Source organism: Panulirus ornatus, chromosome 32 (genome assembly GCF_036320965.1).
Source record: "Panulirus ornatus isolate Po-2019 chromosome 32, ASM3632096v1, whole genome shotgun sequence".
Lineage (NCBI taxonomy): Eukaryota > Metazoa > Arthropoda > Malacostraca > Decapoda > Palinuridae > Panulirus > Panulirus ornatus.
Genome location: NC_092255.1, coordinates 5238127 through 5249114, shown reverse-complemented (window position 1 = coordinate 5249114; position 10988 = coordinate 5238127). Strand labels below are relative to the sequence as shown.

The window sequence follows — 10988 nt, the reverse complement described above, 5'->3', positions numbered from 1 at the left end:
CGTCAAAAAGGGGTTTGTCTTCACCTCCAAGGGCCTCCTCCTCCCTCCCTCACTCACTGTGATCACCTTCGTCAGGTGGGTCTTGCCAAGGAGGAGGGGTTTTTCCGCTCACCGCATGGCCTCCTGCCCTTGTTCCAGGCCACCGTGGGTCCGGGGGGCGGCGCCCTTGCCTCACTGTCCACTCCAGCGGGTCTGAATGCCCTGTTTCATGACAGGGAACCGAGGCTTCAGAGCACTGAGTGAACCACGGCTTCCACACAGTCCAGGGTTCGAGTCTCCAGCGAGTCCTTTGGGTTCATAACTCGTTTTCTTTCAAATGCGTTCGTTCGAGTCTCGTTTTCTCTCTATATATAGAAGAACGTCGATCCAATCTCGTTTTCTAATCGACTGCGGAATCAAAGGGACGATTTACAGTAAGTATGTAAATTCGCCGTGAGGACCAATGTAAACGACACCCATTTTTTACGGAAAAGGTACATATACAATTGTCCTTTTTACCTGTAATTGTAAATTGTGTGCCCTGATCCCCCTTGTGGGTGAACGTTCACCACCTCAATTTACCTAAACCAGAACGAACGTAAAGACATCATTGCCTTTTGGAGACCCATTTACCCGAGATGTAAACAGAGAGAGAGAGAGAGAGAGAGAGAGAGAGAGAGAGAGAGAGAGAGAGAGAGAGAGAGAGAGAGAGAGAGAGAGAGAGAGAGGTGTACGCAAACTTCAAGGACAAAATAAAAAAAAAAGTTAACTGATCTCGATTATATATATATATATATATATATATATATATATATATATATATATATATATATATATATATATATATATATATATATATAACATTAGATCAATACAGGACGTATAAAAAAAAAATTATAATACCTGATGGGCCCTCCACAAAAAAATCATCTGTTCAAGCTGGTGAACTCAGACTGAACTTCAAAGCGTTCTAAAAGATCGAAATGCAAACCGTTCTAAAAGATCGAAATTCCAAGCGTTCTAAAAGATCGAAATTCCAAGCGTTCTAAAAGATCGAAATTCCAAGCGTTCTAAAAGATCGAAATTCCAAGCGTTCTAAAAGATCGAAATTCAAACCGTTCTAAAAGATCGAAATTCCAAGCGTTCTAAAAGATCGAAATTCAAACCGTTCTAAAAGATCGAAATTCAAACCGTTCTAAAAGATCGAAATTCAAAGCGTTCTAAAAGATCGAAATTCAAACCGTTCTAAAAGATCGAAATTCAAAGCGTTCTAAAAGATCGAAATTCAAACCGTTCTAAAAGATCGAAATTCAAAGCGTTCTAAAAGATCGAAATTCAAACCGTTCTAAAAGATCGAAATTCAAACCGTTCTAAAAGATCGAAATTCAAAGCGTTCTAAAAGATCGAAATTCAAACCGTTCTAAAAGATCGAAATTCAAAGCGTTCTAAAAGATCGAAATTCAAAGCGTTCTAAAAGATCGAAATTCAAACCGTTCTAAAAGACCGAAATGCAAAGCGTTCTAAAAGATCGAAATTCAAAGCGTTCTAAAAGATCGAAATTCAAAGCGTTCTAAAAGATCGAAATTCAAAGCGTTCTAAAAGATCGAAATGAAGACACAAGACTGAAATTTTGGTGTTGGTGGGGAGGTGACGAAAACCCTCCCTCTTGTACACAGCTCAAAGCTACACCTACACCCTCCCACACTTACACCCTCCCACACTTACACCCTCCCACACTTACACCCTCCCACACCTACACCCTCCCACACTTACACCCTCCCACACCTAAACCCTCCCACACCTACACCCTCCCACACCTACACCCTCCCACACTTACACCCTCACACACCTACACCCTCCCACACTTACACCCTCCCACACCTACACCCTCCCACACTTACACCCTCCCACACCTAAACCCTCCCACACCTACACCCACCCACACCTACACCCTCCCACACTTACACCCTCACACACCTACAAACTCCAACACTTACACCCTCCCACACTTACACCCTCCCACACTTACACCCACCCACACCTACACCCTCCCACACTTAATAGAAATGAGGACATTTGTGGGTGTGGGTGTGGGTGTGGGTGGTGGGTGGGGGGTATTTTCCTGGTACCTCCTCCCTCACACGTGTTCACTCCTAAATTTAACTATGTTAATCTCTGGCCAGCCGATGGTGGGCCACAGTTAACATGATGAAACCTCATGTTAATTATTATAATATTTGTGAACTGGTCACACACATGTTATCAAATGAACATTTATAATAATAACGTCAAATGAACATTTATAATAACGTCAAATGAACATTTATAATAACGTCAAATGAACATCTATAATGACGTCAAATGAACATTTATAATAATAACGTCAAATGAACATTTATAATAACGTCAAATGAACATTTATAATAACGTCAAATGAACATTTATAATAACGTCAAATGAACATCTATAATGACGTCAAATGAACATTTATAATAACGTCAAATGAACATTTATAATAATAACGTCAAATGAACATTTATAATAACGTCAAATGAACATGTAAAATAATAACGTCAAATGAACATTTATAATAACGTCAAATGAACATTTATAATAACGTCAAATGAACATGTATAATAATAACGTCAAATGAACATTTATAATAACGTCAAATGAACATTTATAACAACGTCTCTAATTTATGCCCCCCCCCCCCGTCCTAAGCCAGGAGACCTTGTTCATCAAACAGCCCAGAAAGAGGGAGGATGAACAGCTAGGGTGAGTGCGGGTCGACTCCCGCGGACACGGGGTTCGAACCCAGCCACTTCGAGGTACAAATCACAACTACTGTATCCGCTTCCCAGGCATTTTATCTCTACGCTATGAGGGGACTAACAAGCAGTTTAAATTAGATAAATTCGCCCACAAAATCCACCACAGCTAATACACAACTTGACCACAAAATCCAAGCTTCGTCTACGCTAAGCTGAGGCAAGCTGTATCCTGAACGCTGATATGTGAACCACCACAAGGCTCGAGTGAAGATGAAAAATAAATGTGAAAAAGGATGAATCATTTTTGGAAAATGAGGATGAGAAAAGGAAATTTTAATCTGACGTGGGTATAGAAAATGGGGTGAGGGAGCGGTGGGGGGGAGGGTTATTAATTAAGTCATGTTAACAATGGTATGGTAAAGGGCGGGGGGGAAGGGGGAAATGGGGGGGAGAAAAGGGGAGAAATAGGGAGGGGGGAGAAAAGGGGAGAAATAGGGGGAGAAAAGGGGAGAAATAGGGGGGGAGTAAAGGGGGTAGTATGGATGGGAGGAGGAAGTAATTAACAAGATTATCTGATAACTAATTAAACAACCCATGACCTGACCTAACCCATGACCTGACCTAACCCATGACCTGACCCAACCCATGACCTGACCCAACCCATGACCTGACCTAACCCATGACCTGACCCAACCCATGACCTGACCTAACCCATGACCTGACCCAACCCATGACCTGACCTAACCCATGACCTGACCTAACCCATGACCTGACCCAACCCATGACCTGACCCAACCCATGACCTGACCTAACCCATGACCTGACCTAACCCATGACCTGACCTAACCCATGACCTGACCCAACCCATGACCTGACCTAACCCATGACCTGACCTAACCCATGACCTGACCCAACCCAACCCATGACCTGACCTAACCCATGACCCGCTTTAACCCATGACCTGACCCAACCCATGACCTGACCCCAAGCCAATTCAACAAGTACTTTCCTAACCCAACCACCTGACCTAATGACCCTAATGGCCCAGTTCGGCAGTTAAAGCTACAGAGAAATTTAAAAAAAATGGCCACCATATATATATATATATATATATATATATATATATATATATATATATATATATATATATATATATATATATATATATACACACATATATATATATATATATATATATATATATATATATATATATATATATATATATATATATATATATGGTTGGGGTCAATTAGGCAGTAGTGACAATGGTTAGGGATCGACTCATTATCTTTAAAAGGCTCTAATGACATTTGGAGGTCAGGGGTCGACGGGTTCCGAAGGCTGGGAGGGTAAGGGGAGGGGAGGGTAAGAGGAGGGAGGGGAGGGAGGGAAGAGGAGGGAGGGAGGGAGGGGAGGGAGGGAGGGAGGGAGGGGGAAAGAGGGTTTCAAAAGAACGACTTTTATCATCTCAGCTGATGGGATCATGACGTCACTGCCACACTAAGGGGAAGAAGGGGGGAGGGAAGGGAGGGAAGGGAGGGGGTAGATCACCATCACACTAGTGAAGGGAAGGAGGGAGGAAGGGGAAGGAAGGGGGGGAGGGAGGGGAGGAAGGAGGGAGGGAGGGTAGATCACCATCACACTAGTGGAGGGAAGGAGGGGGGGGAAGGGAAAGGAAGGGAAGGGAAGGGAAGGGAAAGAGGGAGGGAGGGAGAGGGAAGGAGGGCAGACCACCACGTCAGTAGCCACCCCATCACCTATGTTCTTCTCCCCCCGGGGTCAGGGGGAGGGAGGGAGGGAGGGAGGGAGGGAGGGCCAGAGCTCCCCTGGGGAGCTTATGTTGGCACTGGCGCCCCAACCCCATCACCCCCATCACTCCCATCACCCCCATCACTCCCATCACCCCCATCACTACCCATTGCTCATGAGAACCTCATGACCTACACACGAGTCGTATCGTCGTGTTCAAAGGTCGTACCGTCGTGGTGAAGGGTCGTACCGTCGTGTGCTCAAGGGTCGTATACCGTCGTGTGTTCAAGGGTCGTATACCGTCGTGTGCTCAAGGGTCGTATATCGTCGTGTGCACAAGGGTCGTATACCGTCGTGTGCACAAGGGTCGTATACCGTCGTGTGCTCAAGGGTCGTATACCGTCGTGTGCTCAAGGGTCGTATACCGTCGTGTGCTCAAGGGTCGTATACCGTCGTGTGCACAAGGGTCGTATACCGTCGTGTGCTCAAGGGTCGTATATCGTCGTGTGCACAAGGGGTCGTATACCGTCGTGTGTTCAAGGGTCGTATACCGTCGTGTGCTCAAGGGGTCGTATACTGTCGTGTGCTCAAGGGTCGTATACCGTCGTGTGCTCAAGGGCGTATACCGTCGTGTGCTCAAGGGTCGTATACTGTCGTGTGCTCAAGGGTCGTATACCGTCGTGTGCACAAGGGTCGTATACCGTCGTGTGCTCAAGGGCGTATACCGTCGTGTGCTCAAGGGTCGTATACCGTCGTGTGCTCAAGGGGTCGTATACCGTCGCGTGCTCAAGGGTCGTATACCGTCGTGTGCTCAAGGGTCGTATACCGTCGTGTGCTCAAGGGCGTATACCGTCGTGTGCTCAAGGGTCGTATACCGTCGTGTGCTCAAGGGTCGTATACCGTCGTGTGCTCAAGGGGTCGTATACCGTCGTGTGCTCAAGGGTCGTATACCGTCGTGTGCTCAAGGGTCGTATACCGTCGTGTGCTCAAGGGCGTATACCGTCGTGTGCTCAAGGGTCGTATACCGTCGTGTGCTCACGGGTCGTATACCGTCGTGTGCTCAAGGGTCGTATACCGTCGTGTGCTCAAGGGTCGTATACCGTCGTGTGCTCAAGGGTCGTATACCGTCGTGCTCAAGGGTCGTATACCGTCGTGTCCACAAGGGTCGTATACCGTCGTGTGCTCAAGGGTCGTATACCGTCGTGTCCACAAGGGTCGTATACCGTCGTGTGCTCAAGGGTCGTATACCGTCGTGTCCACAAGGGTCGTATACCGTCGTGTGCTCAAGGGTCGTATACCGTCGTGTCCACAAGGGTCGTATACCGTCGTGTGTTCAAGGGTCGTATACCGTCGTGTGCTCAGGGGTCGTATACCGTCGTGTGCTCAAGGGTCGTATACCGTCATGGTCAAGGGTCGTACCGTGGTGTGCTCAAGGGTCGTATACCGTCGTGTGCTCAAGGGTCGTATACCGTCGTGTGCACAAGGGTCGTATACCGTCGTGTGCTCAAGGGTCGTATACCGTCGTGTGCACAAGGGTCGTATACCGTCGTGTGCTCAAGGGTCGTATACCGTCGTGTGCTCAAGGGTCGTATACCGTCGTGTGCACAAGGGTAGTATACCGTCGTGTGCTCAAGGGTCGTATATCGTCGTGTGCACAAGGGTCGTATACCGTCGTGTGCACAAGGGTCGTATCCTCAAGCCCCGATGCGTTCAACGACACCAATAAACGACACGATCAACGAGCTGGCTAAATCGAACGCCCCGGCCAGCATTCAACTTTTACGATTTCACAGAAAACGATAATATGGGATTACTTCATTGGCAGGAGAAGCGGGGAGGCGGGGTGCCAACAACTGCTAACCCCATCTCCAGCCCCCACCCCCCCTACCCCACCCAACACCGACCAGTGCCAATTATACTGGCACTCATGGGGGAGGGATGGCCACCGCTTCATCACAAGGTTATGGGGGAAGGGATGGCCACCGCTTCATCACCAGGTTATGGGGGAGGGATGGCCACCGCTTCATCACCAGGTATGGGGTAGGGATGGCCACCGCTTCATCACCAGGTTATGGGGAAGGGATGGCCACCGCTTCATCACCAGGTTATGGGGTAGGGATGGCCACCGCTTCATCACCAGGTTATGGGGTAGGGATGGCCACCGCTTCATCACCAGGTTATGGGGTAGGGATGGCCACCGCTTCATCACCAGGTTATGGGGAAGGGATGGCCACCGCTTCATCACCAGGTTATGGGGTAGGGATGGCCACCGCTTCATCACCAGGTTATGGGGTAGGGATGGCCACCGCTTCATCACCTGGTTATGGGGAAGGGATGGCCACCGCTTCATCACCAGGTTATGGGGTAGGGATGGCCACCGCTTCATCACCAGGTTATGGGGTAGGGATGGCCACCGCTTCATCACCAGGTTATGGGGAAGGGATGGCCACCGCTTCATCACCAGGTTATGGGGTAGGGATGGCCACCGCTTCATCACCAGGTTATGGGGTAGGGATGGCCACCGCTTCATCACCAGGTTATGGGGTAGGGATGGCCACCGCTTCATCACCAGGTTATGGGGAAGGGATGGCCACCGCTTCATCACCAGGTTATGGGGTAGGGATGGCCACCGCTTCATCACCAGGTTATGGGGTAGGGATGGCCACCGCTTCATCACCAGGTTATGGGGAAGGGATGGCCACCGCTTCATCACCAGGTTATGGGGTAGGGATGGCCACCGCTTCATCACCAGGTTATGGGGAAGGGATGGCCACCGCTTCATCACCAGGTTATGGGGTAGGGATGGCCACCGCTTCATCACCAGGTTATGGGGGAGGCATGGCCACCGCTTCATCACCAGGTTATGGGGTAGGGATGGCCACCGCTTCATCACCAGGTTATGGGATAGGGATGGCCACCGCTTCATCACCAGGTTATGGGGTAGGGATGGCCACCGCTTCATCACCAGGTTATGGGGGAGGGATGGCCACCGCTTCATCACCAGGTTATGGGGGAGGGATGGCCACCGCTTCATCACCAGGTTATGGGGGAGGGATGGCCACCGCTTCATCACCAGGTTATGGGGGAGGGATGGCCACCGCTTCATCACCAGGTTATGGGGGAGGGATGGCCACCGCTTCATCACCAGGTTATGGGGGAGGGATGGCCACCGCTTCATCACCAGGTTATGGGGGAGGGATGGCCACCGCTTCATCATCAGGTTATGGGGTAGGGATGGCCACCGCTTCATCACCAGGTTATGGGGGAGGGATGGCCACCGCTTCATCACCAGGTTATGGGGGAGGGATGGCCACCGCTTCATCACCAGGTTATGGGGTAGGGATGGCCACCGCTTCATCACCAGGTTATGGGGGAGGGATGGCCACCGCTTCATCACCAGGTTATGGGGGAGGGATGGCCACCGCTTCATCACCAGGTTATGGGGGAGGGATGGCCACCGCTTCATCACCAGGTTATGGGGGAGGGATGGCCACCGCTTCATCACCAGGTTATGGGGGAGGGATGGCCACCGCTTCATCACCAGGTTATGGGGGAGGGATGGCCACCGCTTCATCACCAGGTTATGGGGGAGGGATGGCCACCGCTTCATCATCAGGTTATGGGGTAGGGATGGCCACCGCTTCATCACCAGGTTATGGGGGAGGGATGGCCACCGCTTCATCACCAGGTTATGGGGGAAGGGATGGCCACCGCTTCATCACCAGGTTATGGGGTAGGGATGGCCACCGCTTCATCACCAGGTTATGGGGTAGGGATGGCCACCGCTTCATCACCAGGTTATGGGGGAGGGATGTCCACCGTTTCATCACCAGGTTATGGGGTAGGGATGGCCACCGCTTCATCACCAGGTTATGGGGTAGGGATGGCCACCGCTTCATCACCAGGTTATGGGGTAGGGATGGCCACCGCTTCACCACCAGGTTATGGGGAAGGGATGGCCACCGCTTCATCACCAGGTTATGGGGGAGGGATGGCCACCGCTTCATCACCAGGTTATGGGGGAGGGATGGCCACCGCTTCATCACCAGGTTATGGGGGAGGGATGTCCACCGTTTCATCACCAGGTTATGGGGGAGGGATGGCCACCGCTTCATCACCAGGTTATGGGGGAGGGATGACCACCGCTTCATCACCAGGTTATGGGGAAGGGATGGGTACCGCTTCATCACCAGGTTATGGGGGAGGGATGGCCACCGCTTCATCACCAGGTTATGGGGGAGGGATGACCACCGCTTCATCACCAGGTTATGGGGGAGGGATGACCACCGCTTCATCACCAGGTTATGGGGAAGGATGTCCACCGCTTCATCACCAGGTTATGGGGTAGGGATGGCCACCGCTTCATCACCAGGTTATGGGGGAGGGATGGCCACCGCTTCATCACCAGGTTATGGGGGAGGGATGACCACCGCTTCATCACCAGGTTATGGGGGAGGGATGACCACCGCTTCATCACCAGGTTATGGGGAAGGATGTCCACCGCTTCATCACCATGTTATAGGAGGATGTCCACCGCTTCATCACCAGGTTATGGGGGAAGGATGTCAACCGCTTCATCACCAGGCTATGGGGAAGGAAGCCTCCCGCTTCATCACCAGGTAATGGGGTATGGAAGCCCTCCGCTTCATCACCAAGTTATGGAATAAGGAAGCCCCCCACTTCAATACCAGGTTATGGGGTATGGAAATCCCCGCTTCAACACCAGGTCGGGGAGCGGGGGGGGGGGGGGTACATGTGACTATATACACGTGGGCCTCAACCTCGTTGGCCTCAGGCAAATCGGCAACGCTCACTGAGTGGCCCCAGCCTCGTTCGGCGGCGATGCTCACTGAGTGGCCCAGGAAAAATAGATTTAGCCAACACAGCTACTGGCTGGTCAGGGTCCGAGACGACCTGGGCCACTTTCTGGGCCACTGTGGCCCTAAGGACGAGGTCACCCCACAGGTTCACTGATCACCACTTCGCCCCGTAATGACCCGGGGGAATTGGAATTAATTAGAATTTTGAGGTTTAATTGAGGATATATATATATATATATATATATATATATATATATATATATATATATATATATATATATATACACAAATATACACATGTGGGGGAGGGGGGATTCGTGGCCAGTGGGCGGTGGCTTGTGGGCCATGGGGGCGTGGTCTGTGGGCGTGGTGGTCTGTGGGAGTGGGCGCCCACACTAGCTAGAATGGTCGTTACTGTGGGGGTGGGGGGGTGTTTAGCCCACAATCGTCCACAACACTAGAGCCCACTTCAGTGATGATGATGATGGCTACCAGTCCCCACTTCTTCCTCCTCCACTTACCCCTCTCCCCCACTTCCCTCCCCCCCACACACACACATCACACCCGAACCACTTCATAACGTCACTGATGATGGAGGGGGGAAAAGGGGGGGGTTGTTATCAGTGTCCCCCCCCTCCCCATTTCTCCCCCTTGACGTCCGTCACACGTTATTTCTTCCCCCTCCTCTTCTTCCTCTCCCCCTCTGCGTCACACGTGTGACGGTTGTGTAGGGGGGAGATGTGAAGGGGGGGGGTGGGTTGTATAGGGGGGGGACAGAACACAAGAGAAGTGACCTGGTAGGTAGACGGTGGTGGCCAGCGATCAACTGTCTTAGACGGGCTGGTGTTGCCTGGGGGGGAGATGAAGAGGGAGGGGGAAGAGGGAGGGGGAAGTGGAGGGGAGGGACCTTGGGAAGCCCCAGGGCCACGCCCACACCTTGGCACTCCCCCAGGACGACAGTGCCAGTACCCCGGTGTGCCACGGCTGGCTCTCCCCCACCCCCTCCTCAACACACTTCCCCCCTGCTCAACACTTACTAACCCCCTACTAACCCCCTACTAACCCCCTACTCAACACTTACTAACCCCCTACTCAACACTTACTAACCCCCTACTCAACACTTACTAACCCCCTACTCAACACTTACTAACCCCCTACTCAACACTTACTAACCCCCTACTCAACACTTACTAACCCCCTACTAACCCCCTACTCAACACTTACTAACCCCCTACTCAACACTTACTAACCCCCTACTCAACACTTACTAACCCCCTACTCAACACTTACTAACCCCCTACTAACCCTACTCACCTTACTAACCCCCTACTCAACCTTACTAACCCCCTACTCAACACTTTACTAACCCCCTACTCAACACTTACTAACCCCCTACTCAACACTTACTAACCCCTACTCTACTAACCCCTACTCAACACTTACTAACCCCCTACTCAACACTTAACTAACCCCCTACTCAACACTTACTAACCCCCTACTCAACACTTACTAACCCCCTACTCAACACTTACTAACCCCCTACTCAACACTTACTAACCCCCTACTCAACACCTTACTAACCCCCTACTCAACACTTACTAACCCCCTACTCAACACTTACTAACCCCCTACTCAACACTTACTAACCCCCTACTCAACACTT

The 10988-nt window shown here is 50.9% G+C and overlaps 1 protein-coding gene across 1 annotated transcript in view; it reads right to left on the bottom strand.

Annotated features, from left to right (window-relative positions):
• LOC139759006 (uncharacterized) overlaps positions 1-10176 on the bottom strand; it is a 183523-nt gene extending 173347 nt beyond the window's left edge. The window contains exons 1-2 of the mRNA XM_071680889.1: positions 10120-10176; positions 1-387 (exon numbers count right to left, since the gene is read on the bottom strand). The exon at positions 1-387 is cut by the window's left edge and continues 1304 nt beyond it. The gene's annotated coding sequence lies outside the window, so the exon portion shown is untranslated. The remainder of the gene's footprint in view (positions 388-10119) is intronic.
• Positions 10177-10988: the final 812 nt, after the last annotated feature.